We start from the raw sequence: 23640 nt of genomic DNA on the forward strand, positions 1-23640 counted from the left end.
CAGAGGTTCTTTTCCTCTTGTGGTGCTTCTTCTTGGAGTTCCATTAACTTGGTTTGCCCCATGTTGCTATAACTCTCAGGTTCACTTCGTGCAATGATCATTTTTTCATTTACTTCAGTTATTTCCACGCCCATTATAGTTTCGCCCTTGGATGCCATACGCTTGGCCTCTGTGTCTGCCGCTTGATTTCCTCGTGAGTTTAAATCTGTCCCCTTCATGTGGGCGGTGCATTTCATGACCACATAAAGGGGACTGGGAGCAGTAGTGCCTTAATGAGCCTATCCAATAGGGCTGTGTGCTGCACTGGCGTGCCGTCTGCTCGGAGGTAACCCCTCTATTCCAGCATGCTACACCTGCATGCACTGTTGATGTCACATAGGCGGAGTCACTGTACACCATCACTTCCTGGTCTCCATGATTCTCGATGGCGAGTATCAACATCAATAATTCTGCAGCCTGTGCTGAATAATGAGACGGTAATCGTGCACTAATAAGTACCCGAAATTCTCCATTTGCTGTGTGCTTTACCACAGCAGTGTCTGTGTACCTCTTCCCATCATTTTGATCGATTCTCGAAGAACCGTCAACGAAAACAATTTCTCCTTCTGCCAATGCATTTTCTTTCACCCTGGGAATTTCGTCATAGAATTCCTCATAATTTGCGCAGTCATGGATCGGTTCTCCTTCAGTGACTGGCACTGCTATAAACATCACAATGGTTGTAGCTTTCTCTATGGCGAATGCTGCAGCAGCTAAACTCTGTTCGCAAGAGAAGTGGCCTCTCATCACTGAGTACAAATTCCCACTGTAGTATGCTAGGGGCTTGTACCCCAATGTGGTTCTCTGTGCGAGTGCTGCCGTCGTAAAGCAGCCATTCGTGTGTGAGAACAGGTAGAATTCCTCTGCATAATTGGGAATCCCTAAAACTGGAGCAGTGCAAATGGCTTTCTTTAGTTCAGTAACCCGCTCTTCCATAGTCTCAGACCATTCAATTCTTTCTTTCATCACCTGTGCTTTCTTCAGGGCCTGTACAAGGGCTTGGTATATGAGCTGTAGTCAAAGACCCATGCCCTGACGTAATTGCAAAGACCTAGAAAACTCTGCATCTGTTTTATCGTGTGTGGTTTGGCTGTGTTCAGTATGGCTTCAGCCCCTGCAGGGGTAATCCGTTTCCCCTCAAGCGAGATCAGCTGGCCTATATACAGCACTTCTTGCTGACAATATTGTAACTTTTCTTTGTCAACTTTATATCCTTTCTCAGCCAGTATAATCAATAGCTGAATAGAATCGTGTCTGCATTTTTCCTCTGCTGTGCTGCAGATTAAAAAGTCATTCACATATTGCAAGACAGCACTCTCTAATGCAGAGGTCTTCAAACTGTGGGGCGCGCCCCCACATCCCAGGGGGGCCCCAGAGCACAGCATGAAATGTAAAAACAAAAAAATGTTTTTTTAAAAAAAACATTTTTAATTGGAGGAAATGTGAAAGGGCAGCTCACATGGTCAGACTGAACCATAAAACGGTCTTAGGCACCAATGAAAAAATATCCAGCAGTTGCAAATGGATATTCAGTCCATTAGTCACAGACTGTTTGAATAGTACCCAAGGGGTCGTTTTTTGTTCAAATGTAAACAAATTGTGATATTTAAAGAATATTTATTCAGCAACAATGGTCAAAACTACTAGTTGCATAGTGAAGTAACTCCTCAAACTGGCCCACATTGGCCAAAAAAGTGGCCCATTTTGACTGGCCTACACTAGCATTTTGCATTTTTGGTACGGTCATCGCCCTATTGCCCAGTCCAAGCCTGCCGGCTCCTCTATAATGGGTGAGGGGGCATCCACCCACTGGCCACCTCACCCATTCTGGAGGCGCTAAGGTGCAGCACAGTGAAACACTGAGCACTCCCTCAGCTGCTTTTTCCAGCTGAGGGAGTGCTCCTGGGCTGGCTGAACTGTCAAAGGGAAACACTGTTTGCCTTTGACAGTTCATGTCCCCAGCCGCACATGATCACTGAGCCATGCAACGCTGGGGGTGTTTTGCTTCGCCAGCCTTGCATAGCTCATTGGAAATGCTGGCTGGGGCACTGCCTGTATGTATGTGGGAGGGGTGCTCCTGCGCATCCTCGCACATACGGGCAGAGCTACCTGGAGTGGGCCATTTTAGCAACCACGCGCAGGCCCCTGCAGAAGGTACGTTTATGGCAATTTATTTTTTATTTAAATGTGTATGGATGTGTGTATGCTTGTGTTATGGGACTGTTGTGGGAGCAGGACGGGCAGCAGCACTGGGATAGTGGTGGGAGTAGGGTGGGTAGAGCCCAGGGTCTGTACTGGGAGTAGGGTACGGTGACGGCACGCAAAATTCCATAGCAATTTCTACATACTGTCCATCTGGCACTTTTGGGGGGGCCCGGCCTGCCCATACTTTGCTCAGGGGGGCCCAGGCCAAAAAAGTTTGAAGACCACTGCTCTAATACAAGGTTGCTTAAGTCCATTTGTAGGACTCTGTTGAAAATTGAAGGAGACTCACAGTATCCCTGGGGTAGTCTCGTGCTCTTCAAACACATTTGTCTGAATGTAAATGACGTCAAATCTTGTGAGTCTGAGTAATGGGATTGAGAAAAATGCATTTTTCAAGTCAATCACCGTGAAATATTGAGCTTCAACAGGTATGTTACATAGGATCTTTGACGGGTTAGGGACTAGAGGGTACTCGGCCTCAACAATATCATTATGAGGCGCAAATCTTGAACTAGCCTCCTGGACCCTCCCTTTGATTTCTTGACCGGGTAAACCGCGGTATTGCATGATGTCTCTGACGTCACTAAGATGCCCTGCTCCATCATAGCAGAAATTGTCTTGAAAATCCCTTCATCTGCTTCCCTAGACATGGGATACTGCCATATCCTTGGCAAAATTGCTCCTGGCTTCAGTTTAATCCTTACTTCTCCGACTCCCTTCAAGAGGCCTACATCATAGGGGCCTGTGGTCCACACCAAGACAGGCACCTGGGCCATGTCATCATCAAAATATTCAGGGTGTTTTTTCACCAACATCATTCTCTGAGGCACCTCTCTTGTGATCATTCTCACCCAGAAAACGAAATTTACCTCAACTGATGTTTCGCCTACATCTGTTTGTTCACCAAATAGATTGTCATCAGTGATGTCAGTTAGTCTGTACCCCTCTTCAATGGCGATTACTGTGCACCATTGTCTGCTTTCATCATCACACCCATGGATCAGTGCCATTCTCCCTCACACTATGGCTGTGTGTATTGGCAAGGGAAACACTTGTCCCTTCTCCTCGTGCATAGGTATTCGTGGCCTAAATAGAAATTCATCTCGGGTTCTCATGGTTTTGTCTGCAAGGCCTGGTAGCCCTGCCACTAGTATGCATATCCCATATGCGAATATTTCTGGTTCCAATGGGACAGCTCTAACAGCTGATTTTCCTGCGTATGCTCTAATCATTTCACATACGTTCAAATAATGCATTCCTGGTGTCGAACATACTATGCCCTTCTCCGTGAACGAGTTTGTCATGTTTAATTTCGTCATTAGGTCTCGTCCCAATATGTTTACTGGGGTTTGTCTTGAGTATAACAGTGGCACATTCATGTCACATTCTCCTATAGAGACTGGAAGTTCGTTTGTAAAAGGAACACGACTTGTTGCTCCTGTAAAGCCCTTAGTATTAATAGCATTGCCAGACAAGGAAAACTTGCCTTCACGTATACATGAACGTTTTGCACCCATGTCAAATAAGAAGGAATATTCTTTATCCCCTATAAGGACATCTACCCCTGGTTCCTCATGAAGGTCTGGTGTTACTGATAGGATAGAACACATCAGGCTTCCCAGTGAGCTGTCCTAATCCATATATAACTTTGTCCCACTCTGCGTGAATGGACTTCCTCCATCACCATCGTTAGCTCTCATTCCAGAGTTCGATGCCTGTCCTGCACTCGTTGTCTTTGACAGTTGCATCGGCGAATGTTGAGACTGTCCTTGTGGATAACTTATCAAGTCCTGAGGTTGCGAGCTTTGCTGTGCTCCTGGTGCTTGCTGTTGCACTGTGATTCTGTACAACTCCATTTCCACCCTGCTGAAAAAACACAGGTGATTCACCATTCCTACTCTTGTCCCCTGGTCGCTTTGCACAATGCCTTACTTCTGCATGTGTGTGCTAGATGTTCTGACATCCCACACGTCCAACATAACGGCGGTGGTCTGATTATTTGCCGATTTGGCATACCCTGATTGCCATTTTGCATGTTTTGAAAACCTCCCCGATTACCTTGGAAACCTCCCCGATTGCTCTGGAAACCTCTTCCTCGAAAGCCTCTCCTTCTGGGGTAGAACCCATTACTGTCCTGACTAATTTGCTGTTGATTATTGACCTGCGGCACATTCGGTTCATCTGTGCTAATTATCATTGCCCCTTCAATGGCATATTTTGACAATTTCTTCTGCACTAATTTGGCCTCTTCAGCTTTTCATGCAGCCTCTTCTTTGCGATTCTTCTCCTGCAGTAATCCGCAATAGTGAGCTATGGTCAACTGTATTTCAGACTACGGTTTGGCCTCAATTCCTACCAATTCTTTGAGCTGCTTCTGTACTTGATCTGGCAGCCCTTGGCATAATACATGGTAAAACACGGGTATAGATTTCCCCAAAGATTCACGAGTTTCGAGCACCCACGCGTCTTGGAAATTCTGAATGTAAAGCAAAGGATCCTCTGACTTCTTCATTTTTCGTGTCATTATGGCTCCCATGTCAGAAGTATCCGGGTATAGCAATCATAATGCTTTCCATACAGCAGCTCTGCAATTGTTAAATGGAGCTCCATCGTGTGCAGTATTAACTGTAGTCACACCAAGGTAACCGGCACGTGTCCACACATCATCAGCTCGATCACCAAGTATGGCGATTAAAAGACCTTTAATATCTCCAATAGCTAGCATGTTCCCTCCCGTCATTTTTTCCAGCTCACGTATCCATTTCCCGGCTCCCGATGTTAACATTGGAAGCTTATTTTTCAGGTTTTCTCGATCCATGTGTGGCCATGGAATATATACTGTGGCCTCATTCCTCCTTTCTCGAGTAATGGGATTTGGGATACTTGAAACTCCTTTTCCTCTCTCATCATTTTTCTATCCACTGCAGGGGTGATAGTCCCGCATTGCCGTCTACCTGGCAATGTCCTTAGTCGGCTCACATAGGGTGGTGGAGACCTCGCCCTCTGACCGTAAGATACTCCTTCGCGTCGGTCTGATTACCTGGCTGACTGATGCCTTAGGTGCAGATCCACTGGAATCCGGCCATCTTATTCCCCTTGAAAAGCATTTTTTTGCGTCTTCTCTCATCCTCCTTTCCCTCATATTCCCCTCTTTCCGCATCTGACATTGTCTGTGCCCAACTCGTGCAACTCCTGTCATCGCCCTCGTTCCGATTTAGTGTCAACCCATCGAGGGACAGCTCTCTGTTTCTACTACTTCTGGAGGCGTCCTCAATGTCATACAACTGAGTGCTCTCAAGACGCTCGTCCTCTCCTTTTCCTTGGGGTACTTGTTCTAGCCCCATTTCATCATATATTCCATTGATCATCTCTCCGATGCATCGGGTGTCGAAGTTATCCTCGATACTTGCCCTAGACGTGCCTGGTACTGAATCGTACTTGGTAAAGAATTATTCTATGTCCTCCCAGTTTACCACTGGATCAGGTTTTTTAACCTCTTTCCAGATACTCAAGATCACATGCTCTCCGTCTTTGCTTGCGGTCTATGTAGTCATCGAACTCTCTGCGCTTCCTCCCTGACTCCATCTTCTTCCCGTTTCCTTGCATCTCTTTTCATTTGCCCTTCGTGTTTCCTCATCCCTTCATCTTTTTATTCTCCTTTCCCTGATCTTTTGTTCTTCATCTATTTTCCTTAGTTCCTGCCTACTCTGTTCGTCGGCTACTCTATGCTTGTGACTGAGTTTCCTTTCTTGCTCCTCGCGATACACTTGTTCTCGTCTCTGCCCGTCTCTTCTCGTGATCCTTTCGTCTCTCAATCCTTTTTCCTTTTCACTTGTTTGAAACTTGTCTAGCTCTCTCGTTTGTCTCACTTCTTCAATGCCTTTACCATCGAGTTTCAACAGAATCTGACCTCCCATCCATTTGTTCTGGGTGAATGCTATCTCATCAGTTCTATCCTCATCTCCTTTCCATCTTTTGCCTCTCTCTTGGTATCTAGAGATGTACTTGCTTGTGCCTGGTCTCCTTTCTCCTTTTCGCGCCACTCCTTGTCCCTCAGGACCTTGGAGGTGATATCTCGGTCTTTGTCTAGGCTTTCGTCACTACTTTGCATAGGTGACTCATATGCCGGGTTGCTATATCCAGTGGCTGCTTTAAGGTCCCTTAGCGGGTATAATCCTTCGTCTTTACTAACTTCACCTTTTGTTTCAGGCAGGGCGGGTGGCGCGGAAGGCGTCTCACCACCCTCTGTGCATACGTTAAGTATCCAATCTAAAGGTGGCTCTTCCTCCTTGTCCTCTTGGTACATTTTCCAAAGTTCTAAACTCGCTAGGCGTTTGTCTAACTTCTTGCCCCTGTACGTAGCAAATATGTCGTCATGTGTAGCAGGACCGTTTTGGATAGTGACCCGCCCTGGGGCCACGGCATAAACATTTTATTAGCGGTTCCCTTAACCTATTCTACACAGTACTTTTTCAGCTTAGGTGCATGCTTTGGCAACTGTTTGCATAAGTGTATCAACGTTGTAACATCTTCCATACATAAGATAATCTCTTTTCTTCCTCACACAACACTTAGTCAAATTTTACATTGCTTAAACAATATCAACAATATGAGCGAGCACCAATCGTCGCAAGCTCCACGTTAGAGAGAAAAAGAAAAGGAAAGAGAAAAACATAAAACAAATGTGACAGACTAGACAGACAAGACAGACTTCAACCGGCTACACAGATCTCTGCCCCTATGAGTTACCCAACATGGAGTGTAAGCTCATCCCTTTCAAAAGCGTCTTTAACCGCTTTGGTCTCCCAATTCATCCTATTAATTCAGGACTTTGGATGCAGGCTTCTTCTAGCCGCTATATTAAGCATAAGTACTTGGGCATATCCTCTCTCTGCTCAGGTATCCTCCTCTATGCTCTGGTATCTTCCCGGTATCCTCTTCTATGTGTTACTCGGTCACCCTTGAGTCTTTATTTCCTTCCCTATATATATATATATATATATATATATATATATATATATATATATATATATATATATATATATATATATATATATTTATTTTTTTTATTTTTTTTGCCAAAGCGGTCAGTCTTGTTCACTCACCGTTCGCATGTTTCCTCTCTGGATCCTCGGGATCACTGCCTCTCCTGCTGTTCACTCGATCGGCTGCTCGTAGAAATGGGAAGGGGTTCGTGGGAAAAAAAAACAGGTTCCTTCAAACCTTCACCTGCAGAGTTTTTACTTAACTAACCACTATCTACGGGGAGCTTCTCGGTCTACTTAGCTGGATGGCTAAAGGACTTGTGATATTGCAGAGGACCCAGAGTTACTTTATGTCGACGGTCAATGGGTGTTTTATCTAATCGATAAATCGATAAACCATCCTCTCTCTGCTACCAAGTGTGCACCAGGACCCCAACCAGCCCATAAAGCTGGGGGTTGCCCAATAGCACTTTAAGATGAGGTAGCAGCACCCGTGAGATGGATGGGGATGCAGATTCGTACTCTAGAATCAAATCAATAATGACAACTCAATGGTTTGGCAAAGGGAGTCCGTTTAATGACAAGTACAAAAATCGGGGAGTTCATGAATATCGGCTGTTGCTTGATCTTCTTTCCTGCTTCAACTCCAACTAACTTCATAGAAAACACATCTTTTATACTAAAAACTCGTCACTGACGTGTAACGCTTAAAATGTTGCATGCAATTCTATTAGTTATAGAAAGGTAACTTTACTATAGGTACTATATCTGTATGTGGTGATGGGGTGACAGGATTGTGTAATCAGTGTCAGATGGGGCATCTAAGCCCTTCCTTCTGAATAGCTATTGTGGACGTCACTAAAAGTATGACGTCCCATTGGTTCTACAAACTATAGGATCCTAGATGACTTGGTTTATTGCGATTGGGTTGGCCCCAAGCCTCCTTGTACTTTTCCACTGGCTTTGCAGCGTGCAGAATGGTCGGCCAGGTGCCGGGTGTTCACCCACTCTTCCAGCCTTCCCCCAACCATTGCCATCATCAATCACCTCCCCAATGGCCACGTGTCAATTATTTCTTGTTGGTTTGGTTTTGAGACTGTATCTCTGTCGGGAAGAGTTCAGATGATATCTGTGCATGGCACAAGTCTGCGTGTAGGTGTGAAGGCCCCAACTCTTCTTAGTTAGCATGTCACGTGATTCAGACACCGTGAAATCCTCTCCTTTTCCCTGCAATTTGTGTATTTGATTTAGCTTTCTGCCCACCACCTGCCTTCTGTTGCTTATCTTGACTTCTTTGAACAGGATACTCAGCTCTTTGCTTCATATATCATATCTATGGTTCGTCTATGTCAGCCGATGCGACCTTGGCTTCTTGGTACGGGTTGCATGCGTCTGAGTTTCGTTTCTTGTCTTTTAGCTTTTGATTCTCGTGTTGAGGGGCTCCTCTCCTGTGGCCTTTTAGTAACGTTTGGTTGATTCTGCTCTTGTGCACAGTGGAAGTATACTTCTATAAAATGCTCCTTTTTGAGGTAGATATGCATAGGTGGCGCTTGCCGCAATCTATTTTACTACTAAGCATAGCAAGCCGCATGATTTTCTCAGCTTTCTTGAGGTTCCAAACATATGTACACGTGTAAACCGGCTGCATATCTTCATCACGCTTATGGCAGAAGCGGCATACCTTTGACATCGTCATTTCATTTTAGATACACAATGTCCATTATCCATGGTGTTTCGTCTCTTTTCGTCATTCGGAGGTTGTCATTTATATGTGAGTCAGTCCGGGTTCTTGTGACGTCACCATTCGTCTTCCTTTAGGACTTTCTTGGCTTCTTCAGGCATTGTGTTTTGGCAATCGTCAGTTGGTCTTACTTGTCGATATGGTTTTCTCAATGGGTACCTTACTGTTCAAGGTTTCTTAAGTGCAGGTACTTCAATAGGTGCTGTCTGTCTGATAGGAACCGGGCAGTGCCCCACTGCGGTTATCGGCTGCTTTATTTGCTCATCATACGTCACATACTTCAGCGTGAAAGTTCCTGGCACTTCAAAATGGGCAATTTGAGTGCGGGTCGGGCTTGGGACCTCCTCTACAACCCTTTCAGTGTTCCACAAAAAAACAATATGGTTGGAGATCCACAAACCACTGCATAACTCTCGCATTTGTCTCCTTTCTTTGACTAATCCACACCAAAGGTGAGTGGTCTGTGATGAGTCTGAATTTTCGTCCCAATGGATAGTATACTATCTGTACAATAGCCCATTTTATGGCAAGGACTTCCAATTATAGAACAAAGTAGTTATTTTCTGTTGAGAATAGTTTTCTACTTATGTAGAGCATTGGGTGTTCCAGGCCGTCATGCTCTTGGGAAAGGACAGCTCCTAGTCCCGTTAAGGATGCATCCATATGCAGGATAGAATCCTTTGAAAAATCAGCCACTTTTAGGATGGGGCTTTGGCAGAGGGTCTCTTTTGACCTGTTACAATATTTTTGACCTTCATCCCACCTGATCTTCAAGGGCTCTGCATTTTTGTCAGCGAGTCTAGCAGTTTTACTACTAAAATCGAAATAAGCCGGATTTAGAAGAATATCTATTCAGAAATATAACCAGAATGTATCCATTGATCGTAGCACTAACCTGCGTAATCTTACACTACCAAAACATTCACCAATTGGAGCACTGAAAAAAGCATACATACAATCTTGCATTGTCAAAATTTCTATTGCCATGTGTTCAATGGCTCACAAGTCTAAAAAAACAAGTCCGTCAAAGAACATATCTATTCCAGCAACTAACCTTACTCCTCTCCCATCTGTTTCCAATAACGGATGCTGCAAACAAAACACCAAAACATTCAAGTTTCAGAGGTACTGTCTCCCTTTCCACGCCATTGGATTAAAAACCACTGCAAGACACTATCACAAACATTTCTCACTTACTAGCAGATGATTTCTATAGCAATAATGAATCAGTCACTCCCAAATCAATAATTTGTTCTGTGGGTTAAAGGGATATATCCCATAGCAAGGAGTGACTGGGTAACTTGGCAAGGGGTTGATGAGCTATTTGTTGTTACCATCTGTGAAGGCATCATGTAGTAGACACAGACAACTGAAGTAATGTTTTGGGCTATAAACATTTATTCAACACAATGAGGGTGGGTGGAAGGCCCAACATACCCTTTGCAAAGGTGGGATTTCCCTACCTATATCAAACTAATGATAGTCTGTCAGGAAGTCCAAAGTAAAAGTATGGGTCCAAAACCTTTGCTTGCCCTCACATCTATTTGTATACAATGGGGTTCCCTTCTGCAAGCATCAAAACACTTCACAATGCAAAGGAGTTCCGTTCCTCAAGCTTTCAGGTATTTCAACTCTTTCAAAACACAATTCCTGGGGATACATCACAGCTCTTCTGATTTGGTTATCTTTCACAAGTTTCACAACTTATGCTTCTTTAGTTTCAAACAACATTTCCTTTAGTTTCAAGCACAAGCTTCTTTGCAGGAATTCTAAGTGGCGTTTCCATCAATAGGTGTACTCGGTCTAGGCGCAGATGTAGGACCACACGGTCCACCCATCACAGGTCATGCAACCAACACACCTCATTTGCCTCTTTTCCTTGGTATTCATGTTGCCACTGTTTCAGCTCTACAGTGGTGACTGTTTATTTCCGTTTCACCTCCTCATGATGCTTGACCATTGCTCAGTTTGCCACCACTGACTTGATGCAGTTTCATATGCATCTGTGGCTCTTGCCAATGCTTGATTCCTCTCAATTCACACAGTTCCTTTAAAGGGTGTGATTTCACACCACTGCTTTCATTCAGATCGGTATTCAACAATACTTGCTTCATGCTTCAATTCAGAATGATATTCAAAAGTGTTTGATTTTATTCAGATTGGTATTCAAAGGTGTTTGCTTTTCACTCAAATCGGCATTCATTACAGTTTTCACACAGGTCTGTCCTGCTCGCTTGTAGATGCTATCCTACTCGATGTCGTTTGTTCTGATCCCTGGTGTGCTTTTTTAATAGATTTTCCTTCTCTTCCAAACACATACACATAGTGGAAGCGTGTGGTAAAGGACTTGCAAGGCTGAATGTGTAACGACATATAGAAGTTTCTAGTTTATCTCTTATTCTAGCTCTGTTAGATAAGCGGCACACCATTGTGACCTAGCAGAGGTCCCTGGATTAGGTAGGTATAGTTTGAAACTCGTTCTATCCTTTCTGTCCTTCGTCACAGCCTTGTTTTTCTCCATTACTTGTCCTTACCACAGAGGTTTACTTCCTGGATTTAAATTGGCTGTAACAAAAATACGAGACAGATGTGTCTTGCCCGTTTGTTTCTGTTAAACTGCTCGCTTGCCGCCCTGTTGTCCACCCTCTTTGTTTGACTCACCTGTTGGTGCTTATGGCGCTTTAACAAGGCTTATTGCTGCCCGACCCACTTTCAGGTTTGCTTCACCAATTGTTTCACACTCCTTTGTAGCTTGTTCACCACTCAGGGTTTCCTCGTCTAGGCGCAGTTATCTGACCACATGGTCCACCATAACAGGTCACACAAACAGTAGCCCTATACTTTGTCTTTGGCTTGATTCTTTTTTTTTATTTTTTTTTTTTTATTTAATATATGGTCCCCAGATAGAGGACGTATCAGATGTTAAACTGATAAGAACAGATACTACACTTTGACATTAGGAGACTTTCTGGTCGAGGCGCAGTTGTCGGACCGCACAGTCCTCCCATCACAGGTCGCACAACCATAAATCTCCTCAAAGCTGCTGGGCCCCTTTATAGGCTCCTCGGCCTTGGGTTTTCACTTTCCACACTTGTATTCCTTGTAACACTCCTTTAAACCAGTTCTTGGCTTGTCACATACTTATGACTCTCTCACATTTGCAGTTATAACTGATATTCTTTATTCTTCTTTGCACTTGTAATGCTAAAAACAACTTTCATCACATGTCTTTAATTCTGTTCATATTGAGTTTTAAAGGCAGTGTGCCACTTGATATGTGTGTTCATTCACCATTCAGCACATCGTAGTTTAGCCACATAGCAGCTTTATTTCAGTTCGGTATTAAATAGATGCAGCATTGACTTGCCCTCAGTCAAATAGCAAATTTCTTGCAGTTCAGTATTTAATAGATGCAGCATTTACCTGTGCTCACTGAAATACCGACTTTCTTGCAGTTTGGTATTCAATAGATGCAGCATTTTCTTCTGCTCACTCAAATAACTTTTTTCAGTTCGGCATTCAATAAATGCAATGTTTAATTGCATTCGTAGACCGTTAATTATTTACAGTCCATTTGGATCATGTTGGTCTCCCCAGTGTCTTCTGACACTTACCGGCTCTTTGCAGATCCTCCCGGCGGCTCTCCCGAATGGGAAACCAAACTGCCAGTTCGCCAGGCACATCGCAATGCACACACCAGCTACTGTGCTCTGCTCCACTTCTACTATATAGCAGGGCCTGCTGCCCACCTTCCCATACGAGGGTTCCCGGTCCTGCCCAGTGCCTCTGGCAGGTTTCCCAGGATCGTTACCATCAGATTCTCTCCTCTCCTTCTGCTGCTGCTAGTATGCTTTTGGGCTCCACCTTTTACACTCTTTTCCATTCTTGACAGGCTGCAGGTGAAGGGAGTTAAACTCAATTGCCTGACCTTGTATAAGCCTGTGACATGCCTCATCTTCATTACTGGATGTGTTTGCAATAGGAGGTGTGCAATACTCGGAGCCACCGCTTCCTCTTCTCAGTACTTGGTAGGACACTACAGGGGAAAATGGGATAAGATTTACAATATGCCACAAAGACTGAGGGAGAGTCAGGTAGGTCAGTGTTCGTGAAGTAGGGATACCATGTCTGGCCTTCAGGTACCCTTTCTCCCATCCCCAATGACCCTCCAACCAGGTGATCCTCACTTACTTGTCCACCCCCCAGGGTCGGGATCCAAAAGCTATGGCCCGTCCCTGGCCACCTGAACAGAAGACCCCTGGGGAGTAGATGTGAGAATACCTTAAGGTTTCTCACAGAGGACAACGAGAAAGAGGTCCCACACAAGTGAGTTTGCCCATTCACAAAAGGCAGGCCCATCCCCAATACCTGACGCATTATGCCCCCTCTTATGGTTCAGTCTAGTTGTAAGCCTGGTGGTCTGGGGAATAGTTTTCCAAAAAGGTGATCCATTCCTTTCCAGATCCCAGCTCTCAAAGGGGGTGGAATGGGCACACAGCCAGATCAGCTCTATGCAGGCTCCGCTTCCACAAATAGGACAAAGGCCCTTGTGTCCACGAGGCTTCACAATGGTGTTTTCACAATGGACTCAACTCCCCCACGGAGGAAAGGAGACTCAGGAGTGTATCGCCAATAGCTCATATGACAGTCTTCAAGCTATGGCACAGTCTTCACAGGAGCTGCAGCCAATTAGCACAAGGCATACCTTCTCTTTCGACAGAGAGCAGATTGTACAGATAACACGTCCTCACTTAAGCCAACTGTCCCTCTGTAGACAGCACCAATGTTAGCAAAACACAGGAGGCAAGGAGTGGAACAGCAGCGACTGGTCATGTGTCTTCTCCTGAAGCATACAATACAGAATTCCTAATCAATATCACTAACTCCACAAAATTTGAGAAACAAAAGATTCATAGTCTGCAAGGTGGGGGAGGGGCAGAAGTAGCAGAAATGTATGAACATGTGGCGTCCTCAGAAGAACACAAACGTACATGCGTAACTGTTGCAAAAAGTATGAACCTGCAAACACTTTGGCAACACTTGTGACCTCACAAATCCTGATAATAAAACATTATTGTGCTGTATTGAGTCATCACAGAAAGCCTCCATACAGCATATTCAAAAGCTAGCCAGCCTTGCCGCTTCTCCTACAGCATTTCTAGAAAGTTGCTGCCACCAACCCACAAAGCTACACCAGTTATGCCAGCAACCCACTTCGCAGACAGCTGCAATGCACACTTGATTTACGCGGGAAACATATGGGTCATTTTGTGCAAACAATGCTATTAGCGGCTGGCATAGCAGGATATTTAGTAAAAAAAAATCTCTGAAAGGACCATTCATCGCACAAATCCCCATATAGTTCTAAAAAGCTGGGTATTTTACTGCAACCATTTTCTTTTCATCACATTTTCTTTATGGGGTTGTGGGGGTGCTCTTGCTTCAGTGGGTGAATCGCAGGGTTGCATGTGCATGTGTGGAATTCATGACAATATATTTGCTTTTATGCCTTTGCGGAACTTTTTGTGAAGGTCTTGTGGTAAGGGCAGGAATATGAATTCTTTAATTGGTCTCCAGTGCAAGATTCTATGGGTAGTTGAGGAGCTTCTTCTGCAGTGTGTGCGCCTTTGTCTTGTGTTGTAGCAGTCTAGTTTGGCTGCTATGAAAGTTCACATTATGCTTAAATAGACGTTTAGTTAAGTTATAGCTCTTTCAAACAGAAGAACAAGTTACTTCCTTACCTGGTAACGTTCTTTCGATGGGATGTTCCTCCGACGTATTTCACATCCATGACAGTAATCACCACAGCTGTGCTGCTTCAGAAAATGTTCTGCGTCCTGCGTCGATGACGTCGATACGCCCCTTCGAGGACCTCCTTCGACGGCTGACTTCACCCGATGTTATATGTACGACGCACAACGCCCGTAGCCTCAGTTGTAGTTTTTTCCCAGAACTGTGGCACCAATCTTCTGCCAAGTTTACTACAGAAAGCGTTGCGGAAACGAAAGCTGCAATCGCATAAGAAATTCTGTAGAGGGGCAGGCTGGGACGGTGTGATGTGGAATATGTCAGAGGAACATCCCATGGAAAGAACGTTACCAGCAAGCAACTTGTTCTTCGAAGTGATTGTGTCCTCCGACGTATTCCACATCTATGACAGGCTCCCAAAGCAGTACCAACGTATGGAGGTGGGAAAAGAATTTAGATATTTTAGAATGCCCAATAAAATTGCAGAATAGCGAACCGTCTTACCAAAGGCTAAATCTTGCCCAAGGATAGAATCCAGGGAGTAGTGTCTTACAAAAGTATGGACAGATGCCCATGTGGCTGCTTCACAGATATTATGAATGGGAACACCCCTCTGCAGAGCAGTAGAGGCAGCCACACCCCTATGAAAATGTGCCCGTAAGCCTACCGGAGGGTCCTTACCCGCCAGACGGTAGCATTCAGAAATTGACAAGATGATCCAACGGGACAAGGTCTGCTTCGAAACAGCTTGACCAAAACGCCTTCCAGTGTGTTCAACAAAGAGCTGATTGTCCACTCTGATCCGGACTCTTCAAAGAGAGCTTCCCCGGTGGATTGTCGCGAGGCCTCTGCCGGAAAGGAAGACAGTAGCCGTGGGCTATGATCTCCAGAACCCACACATCTGAAGTAATGGCACGCCATTCTACAAGTTGCTGCGCCAGCCTTCCCCCCAACCGGCGAACCATGGGACATGGTCTCATGACTGTACGGAAGCGGCTGCGGCAGTGCCGGAGGGAAAAGAGGCAACTGCCCAAGCGGCTTTGGCACCTCGAGTACCTTGTTTTCCATCTCTGGTACTTCTACGTTGGACCCTTTGACTGGCAGCTCCCCTCGATCTACCAAAGGAAGAGTAATATTGAAAGGAGCCCCCCCCCCTCCATTGCTGTCACTAGGACGAAAAAGCGGAGGTTGACGTACTGCAGCACTCAACGACTTTGCTGCAGCTTTGGAGGTCTGCAACCTCTCAAGGCTCCCGTTAGCCTTGCTGCCAAAAAGTTGGTCACCATCAAAGGGCATGTTGAGAAGCCGGGACTGTACATCAGGAGAAAACCCAGACTTCTGCAACCACGCAAACCTGCGCATCACGGTGCTCGACGCCATGGACCTGCTGACACAGTCTGCCACGTTCAGACCCAACTGAACGGATTCACACATGGCCTCCTTGCCATCCTGAATGAGGGCAAGAAAACCTTCCTGTTCCTCCCCTTTGGGAATATGTTCAGCCGCCAAAGATACACAATTCCACAGAGTGTGAGTGAATCTTGCAAGGGCACAAACAGAGTTGGCTACTTTTAAAGCCATACCACCAGAAGAAAATACCTTCTTCGCCCAACTGTCAAGCGTTTGTCTTCCCCATCAGGAGGGATTGTAGGGTACAACGCCTGCTTTGTCGGGGCCATAGCCGGCTGTAACACCAAACCCTCTGGAGTAGGGTGAGTGGACAAGTAGCAGGGGTCGCCACTGGCTGGACGGTATTTTTTTGGTAAAGACTTGTTCACTGTCGGGAGACTCTCCGGAGCAGTCCAAGCCGCCGCCACCCTTCCTTGTAAAGCCATATGAAATGGCAACACCGGGTCAGAGGGTGGACCTTGGTCAAGGATATCTGTCAGGTCATCCTGCAGAAAATCCACAGGTGGAGCAGACCACCCCAGATACTCTGTCACCCTCAACAAGAGGCACCTGTACGAGGAGTCAGCATGGGTGCCAGGCTCAGGTCTGCCAAACTCAACCTCCGGGGAGGTATCAAGACCACTTGCGTCATGTAAAGATTGACAAAGGTCTTCCAATTGGCTATTACCAGACAACAGGTCATCAGGATCCTCAGGAGGAAAAAAACCCTCCACATCGGACCCTTCATCCACCTCAGAGATTTAATCCAAAGGCTGGAATAAATCCCTGGATGAGGGTACAGAAAAAGGCTCAAACACAGGCCTCACTGACCTTCCTCAGGGTTTCCACCGGTCGCCGGGGCACCTCTGATAAAGTCACCTCAAAAGGCGTCGATGGAATCTGCGTCGATGCCGAACGAGGAGCTGACGGCTTCGACAACGGCTCGAGACTGGAGCCCCGAGCGTGTACTTCGACGGCCTCAGCGCCGATGACGTGGATGCCATCTTAGAAGGTCTCACAGGCTCCAACGGTCTCGAGGGCGTTGAGGACCGGGACCTGGAGCGGGCATGGCTAGAGCGTTCCACCTTGTCCGATCGGGACCTCGACGGCTCCCGATGATCGTGCCGACTGCCCGAGCCCGAAGGCGTGCGAGCGGTGGCCCTAGCGCGTTCCTTTGCCGGCTTCTCTCGAAGGCGCGGATGGAACGGAGCCCTGCGATTCGAAAATCGCCATCATCTCCTTACGAAATGCATCCCATTCCGCCGGAGATTAATGCTTGTTGGGACAAGCTACCCACCGTCTGGCAGAGTCCTCGGATGAGGACAGTGAAGGTGACCGGTGACGGCGCTTTCGCGAGTGCCTAGGAGAGGCAGAGGAATGGCGGGAACCACTCTGGGACCGAGACCCCCTGGACTTATGCCGACGCGGAGTCGCCCCTCGAATCATCGGTCGAAAGCCCAGCGGATTTCCATTTACGGGGTTTGGAAACCCTACCTACAGAAAGCTTCTTCTTTCGCTCCCGTAAGGCCTTTTGACGTTAAAGATTGGCATTCGTCGCAGTCATCGGTAGCGTGGTCCTCGCCGAGGCACCACAGGCAGACGTTGTGCGGGTCCGTAAGCGACATTTTGGAACCGCAGCAGCGGCACTTCTTGAAGCCCGACCTCGGGGTAGAAGAAGAAGAAAACATAATTCGAACAACAAACCAAGAACGAAGAACCGATTCAACAAGTAGAAGAACCGAAGCGCGCCGAGATTCCAAAGCGAACACGTTCACGGAAAAAACGGAACTGAGGCTACGGGCGTCATGCATCCTACATATAACATCAGGTGAAGTCAGCTGTCGAAGGAGGTCCTCGAAGGGGCGTATCGACGTCATCGACGCAGACGCAGATGCCGAAAATGTTTCGAAGGAGCACAGCTGCAGTGATTACTGTCAGATGTGGAATACGTCGGAGGACACAATCCCTTCGAAGAGTATTTCCTGGAAAAAGAACCTGAATCCCAGGCCTAACCACGCCCTCTAGAGTCCCCATCTCTAAAGTAATAAAGTGGTCCTACCCTTCTGCAATACTTATAAAAGTAAGATGCTGAGGTCATAGTGTGGATTGCTTGTGCAGATTAAAACTGTTTTAGAAAACACGTTTCTTACAGTTTGCAATCCTGTGCTTTCTGAACTGTACAGGGAAACCCAGGCCAAGTGAATGGACTCATCCCCCAACATAGATCCCACATTTTGGAATAAATGGCACACCCCAGTAGGGAATTAGACCAGGAGATTGATTGCAAGTTGAACAAAGTTTTATATCAGATAAAAGATGCACACAGAGAGCTCTTCTGCCCAAGAGCGCTCTGCCGAACATTACATTGAGCAGCACATTAGAAGATTGAAACGCGTCAATACTGACGCTTCGGTATAGGTACAAAATACTTGAATGTAATTGGCTAGACATATAGAAACATAATGGAAACATAGAAGACAGTTGCACCAGATTGGCTTGGGGGTTTGCCGAGCAGCACGTGGTCAGCTGGGCTCATCTGTGTGGGGCGAAGGTCAGACACACACGCTGAAACATAGCTAACTAATCTATCTTGGCAAAACAGGAACTGAAGGCATGAAACAAATAACGAAAGAACAAAGTGAACAGTCATGGGGACGTTGTGGAGTTCATTTTGTTAGATATCTGATCGATTTTGTCCATTGCACCCTAAGGACCTGAGACCCTTGATACTCGGGCCCAGATTCCCACCTTGGGGGTTTTTGATCTGCTTGATGCCTCATGGTATAAGTCGACATGTGTTCGTTTTACCAGTGAAATACAATGGCAGGGGATGAGATCTGGGGTGGGTGGTTAGCCTGTTCATAAAATGATGGTCAGATGTGCATCTGCATCAAGAGAGGTTAGGGGACCGTGGCTTCTCAAGGTGGGGATCGAGGGGCCATAGACAGGTTTGAGGAGACGGATGGGCATGCAGGCAGTGGTTCTGCTCCGGTCACACACAGGGCAGTCATCTCAGAGGAAGGGAAAGAATACTGTATCCGTTTGCAACAATTCGTGCCTGGGCTTCTGTGAGAAAAGAGCTTGTGCAGCACAGACAGAGGAGGAGGTGGTGGTGGGGGCCGCTAGGTTGGCTGTGCGTGGCACTGGACAGTTGAGAGATGGCTTTTGGAAATCATTTTGCGGCCTATTAAAAAGATGGAGTCTGGGGTAGGATAAAATGGAGGAGTCTTTATGTGTCATCCAATGGCTCCTGTACTCTGTCTTCGGTGGACAGAACATGGGGACGTCTCCCGTGATTGGATGAGCTTAAGATTCATTCCATACAGAATGTACAGGTGGGTCAAAAGGACCATTCCTTCCTTACACACGCAAGAAACATGTTGTAGAGCTACAGCTCCTGACTTGCAACACATATCTGATCATGTGAGTCTGTGAGAACCAATTCCAAATAGCTCTCCCTAGAAATACACATTCCAGAATTCTCCTCTCTATTCCCTGATACCGCACTCCCAGATCCAGGGCAATTGATGGAATCCTGTGTTTCAGGAGTAGCTTTTATTCAAGAGATCGTGAATTCCAGAAGTATCGTGGATGAGGATGGGGTCACATGCCCACGATTACACAGACGATTGCATGTGCTTCTGGTGTTATTCCAACCGAGAGGCATTCTGAAAAATGTCTCTGTACACATGAAGAGCTGTAATATTAAACAGTTAAGAAGCTAACAGAATTGCTTCCATTCCACTACAAAACCATTCTGAGGAATTGACATCTATTTTCTATGTCTGCCCATATTAGCCATGCTCATTATGGGCAGTAATCTGAGAAGCCGGGCAGGCCTTCTACACTGTGGGTTCAAAACAGTTTAATATTGGGTGTAATGCAGGCCTCCCTGCTATAATGCACAGCGCAATATAAACACGTTTATATTTAGTGAAATACAAGCTGCGAGAATTGCTTTTCCATGTTGCGATAAAGTACATTAGAGTTTTTTTTTTCTAAAGGTTCGGCTGCGAGGCAATGTCCTTGTGCCTGAACAGCACCTTTTGCTTGTATAAACAATGTCTGTCAACCCCTGAAGAGGGTCATTCCTGGAAGGCAGCCAATGTACTTACAAAACAAAAAACAGATATTGAACACTGGACTACAACATGCAGGCCTTCTGTAGTTCTATTATGAAGGACGGGGCCATGTCCTGGGTCATGATGTGCACATGAAGGATGCAGACAAGCTAGAAATACAGTTTTTGGCAAACTCCCTTGCTGCAACTGAAGGACAGAGAATTATCATTGACTGGTCAAGTGCTGTGGAACAAACAGCAAATAAATACAATCTTTGGCAAAAACCCTAAATTTAATTGAAGGACGGAGAATTGTACTTGATTAGTTTGAGCTCAAATACACTAATATCAGCAAAAAATCAATTATTGGCGAGATTACTAGTGCCTCCGAAGAACAGGACCATGTACTTGTCTAGTCTAAGCTAGAGAAAGATGTCAGCTGAAATGCATTTTTTGCCAAAATTCCTAGTGGCCTCCGAAGGACATACAGTAAGCACGGAGGTCTTGGACATAGGGACAGCACCCAGGCTATATAACAGAGTAAGCCCAGTCTCTGGGGATGGCTGTTTGGAGGGAAAGAGCTGGCGGGAAGACAGGGCAGACGCAGACGGCTTGAGGGAGATAGATAGAAGCATGGCTTCCCAGATGGGAGTGGTCAACCCACTCCTAATTCCTTTACTGGACTTTTGAAGCCAAAAGCTGAATTCTGGCGATTTTCAGGACATTTTCTTTTAACAGTACTTTGATTCTTTTTGAGACGCTTTGGGAAAGATCTTTACTCCCTCCAATTTGTGAGAGGCCTCATGCACTGTAACCGTATGGGTACGTTTTTGTGCCTCAGGTGTTTGGTATTGTTTTGTGTTGGAATCGGTGTTGTGTGGTACGATGTGTAAGTTGTGTGCACTGGTTAGATAGTGTCCATAAGGGATCCGAAGTCATGGGTGGCCGTAGCTGTAAGGTAATATGGAATCATGGTGTATAGTTGCATTGTTCACAGTTTGGGCTATCTGTGTGGGCATAGTAATGGTTCTATGTTTGTATTATGTGTAGTGTGGCTAGTCCAGTATCTGGTGTAGAGTCGTCCGTTATGTAGAATGAGCATGAAGGGAAAAGGGGTTAGTAAGGCTTGTCTGTTTGTTGTGGTCTCTATCTGGGTGGCCCTTTGGGTGCCGCTTGATGGTATATAGCCGGGTTCTTGTTTGTGGTTCTTTGGCCTATCTTGTATCCTATCTTGTATCCACTCTAGTTGTTTGTCTGTGGTGGTGTTGTAGCCGAAGTCCCTTCTAGATTACCATTGTCTGTTGAATAGCCAGGTTTTGCATAGTTTCCTGAAGGTGATGTGTACTTTTGTGATTCTAATTACTTTGGTCATGTTGTTCCAGGTGTTAGCGATTAGACGTGAGAATGCTGTTCCGCCGAATTTCCTTTTTTTGTAGTGTTTTGCTTCTATTTTTAAGTCGTTGCTGGATCTTAGTTCCCTTCCTGGGGGAAAGCGGCTAATCTTGCCTTAGAGGAATTCTGCTCCTGGTCTGTGCAAGGCTTTGTGGGCTATGCAGAGCACTTTGAATCTGATGTGCTTTTTTACCGGTAACAAGTGTAGGCTTTTCAATGCTGATGTGGTCTCTTCTGTTCTCTTAGTGGGATCCTGGATGCTGTATTTTACACCCTTTGGAGTTTCTTGGTGAGTCGTGCTGGCCTTCCTAACTAGAGGCTGTTGGGGTTCTGTGGGGGAAGGAGAGGTAGTGGAATAATCCTCTGAGTAGTCATAGGAGGAAGAAGCATTTTTTGGCGATGCGTTGACTTGCGGTTCCACTGATAATCCGTTGTCCATGAGTATTCCTAGGTTTTTACTACATTGATAGTCTCTGGTTGCGTTCCCATGCCGATCATCCAGCTAAGTTGTAGGTTCCCTCTGTCGAATCCTGCGGGTGAGAGCATTGTTTCAATGTTTGCCGGGTTCAGTTTGAGGTTGTTCATTGTCATCCAGTTGTAGATGGCTATGAGCCAGTTGTTGGGGTTATTTTGTTTTCACAATTAGTTGTGTGTTGTCTGCAAAGTTGTAGGTGATACGTCTCTGGGGTCAGATGATTTTCATCAGTGGTCACATGTCGATGTTGAAATGTAGAGGGGAGAGGCTGGAACCTTGTGGGACTCTGCAGGATATATTTTTGGTGTTTGAGGTTTGGTTTGTTAGGAATGAGGTAAACCACTTTAGTGTGGTTGCCTGTATGCCACATTCCATTAGTCTTTTAATTAGTGTTGCATGACTGACTGTGTCAAAAGCTGCTGATATGTCTAGTAGAATGAGGGCCGATTGGGTGTTGTCTGCGTTTATTTTCAGGTCGTCCCATATTGGTAGGAGTGCTGATTCTGTTCCTTTCATCAATCTTAAGACCACTTGTGATCAGTCGAGTATTCTGTTTGTTTCGACGTGTTTAAGAAGGATTTTGTACGCATGGTTTTCCGGGATCTTCGCTGGGTAGAGCAGGTTGGATATCGGCCTGTAGTTGCTTGGGTCTTCTGGCTTTCTGATTCCATTTCTTTTTTATCAGTGTTTTGATGTATGCTGATTTTAAGGTATTATACAATCTTTTTAGTGATAGATTCATTAGGTTCCGGAACCGTGTCGCTTGGGTTCTGTGGTTGAGGATTCCTTTGAAGAGGTTGAGGGGGCAGCAATACCCTGGAGATCCTGCAAGGTTGGTGTCCTTGATCAGTGTGGTGAAGGATTCATCTGGAATGGTTCCAGGCAGATGAATGTTGCTGCAATCCGTGTTTCGTCCAGTGTCTGTGGTGCAGCAGTCGTGGTTGTCTTTGCCCGGGCTAGGTTGGTCTCCTGGATAGTGTCTATTTTTGCTATTCGGTGGTTGGTGATGTTGTCACAAAGTGTTTGTGATGGAGTGTTGGAATTTTTGCAGGAAGAGTTTTTTTAATCTTTGATTATTTTGAAGAGTTATTTCTGTGGACTGTTTGCCAATTCTTTTGAGGACTGTTACTTTGTATGGTTTGAGTTGTCTTTGGTATTTTATTTTGTCTCGTCTGGTGCATTGTTCTCTCCATTTCTTTTCCATTCTGCAGTGGTTTTTCTTGAAGTTTTTCAGTTCTTCTGTGTACCCCTTTGCTCCCAATTTTTTGGGTGTTGGTTTGAATGCATCAGCTGGTGCTAACTGGTTAAGGGCCTTGGTGATCCAATTGCCGAGTGTGTCTTATGCTGTGTCTATGCTTGTATCAGTGCGGTCTCTTTCACTTAGGACAGTTGACTCTAGAAGGGCCTCTGGGTCCAGGTTCTTCCAGTTTTTTTTCTTGCTGGTGTAGAGTATGTCCTTCGCGGCCTGTAAGCGGGTTTGGGATGTGATGCAGAATGGTATTAAGTAGTGGCCGCTTCACACCATTGGTGTTGGTGGCGCGGATGTGCCTAGTCCTTCCCTTCAGAAAATTACATCCAGGGTGTGTCCGGCGTCGTGGGTGGATCC

General features: G+C 45.7%; 1 protein-coding gene and 1 pseudogene across 1 annotated transcript in view; both read right to left on the reverse strand.

Moving 5' to 3' along the window:
* The window catches only part of MAP2K1 (mitogen-activated protein kinase kinase 1), a 369367-nt gene that overhangs the window by 171316 nt on the left and 174411 nt on the right, over positions 1-23640 (reverse strand). The gene's annotated exons all lie outside the window — the stretch shown is intronic.
* Positions 11840-11937, reverse strand: LOC138505329 (U2 spliceosomal RNA; annotated as a pseudogene).

Source organism: Ambystoma mexicanum, chromosome 11 (assembly GCF_040938575.1).
Source record: "Ambystoma mexicanum isolate Mex_15411 chromosome 11, UKY_AmexF1_1, whole genome shotgun sequence".
NCBI lineage: Eukaryota > Metazoa > Chordata > Amphibia > Caudata > Ambystomatidae > Ambystoma > Ambystoma mexicanum.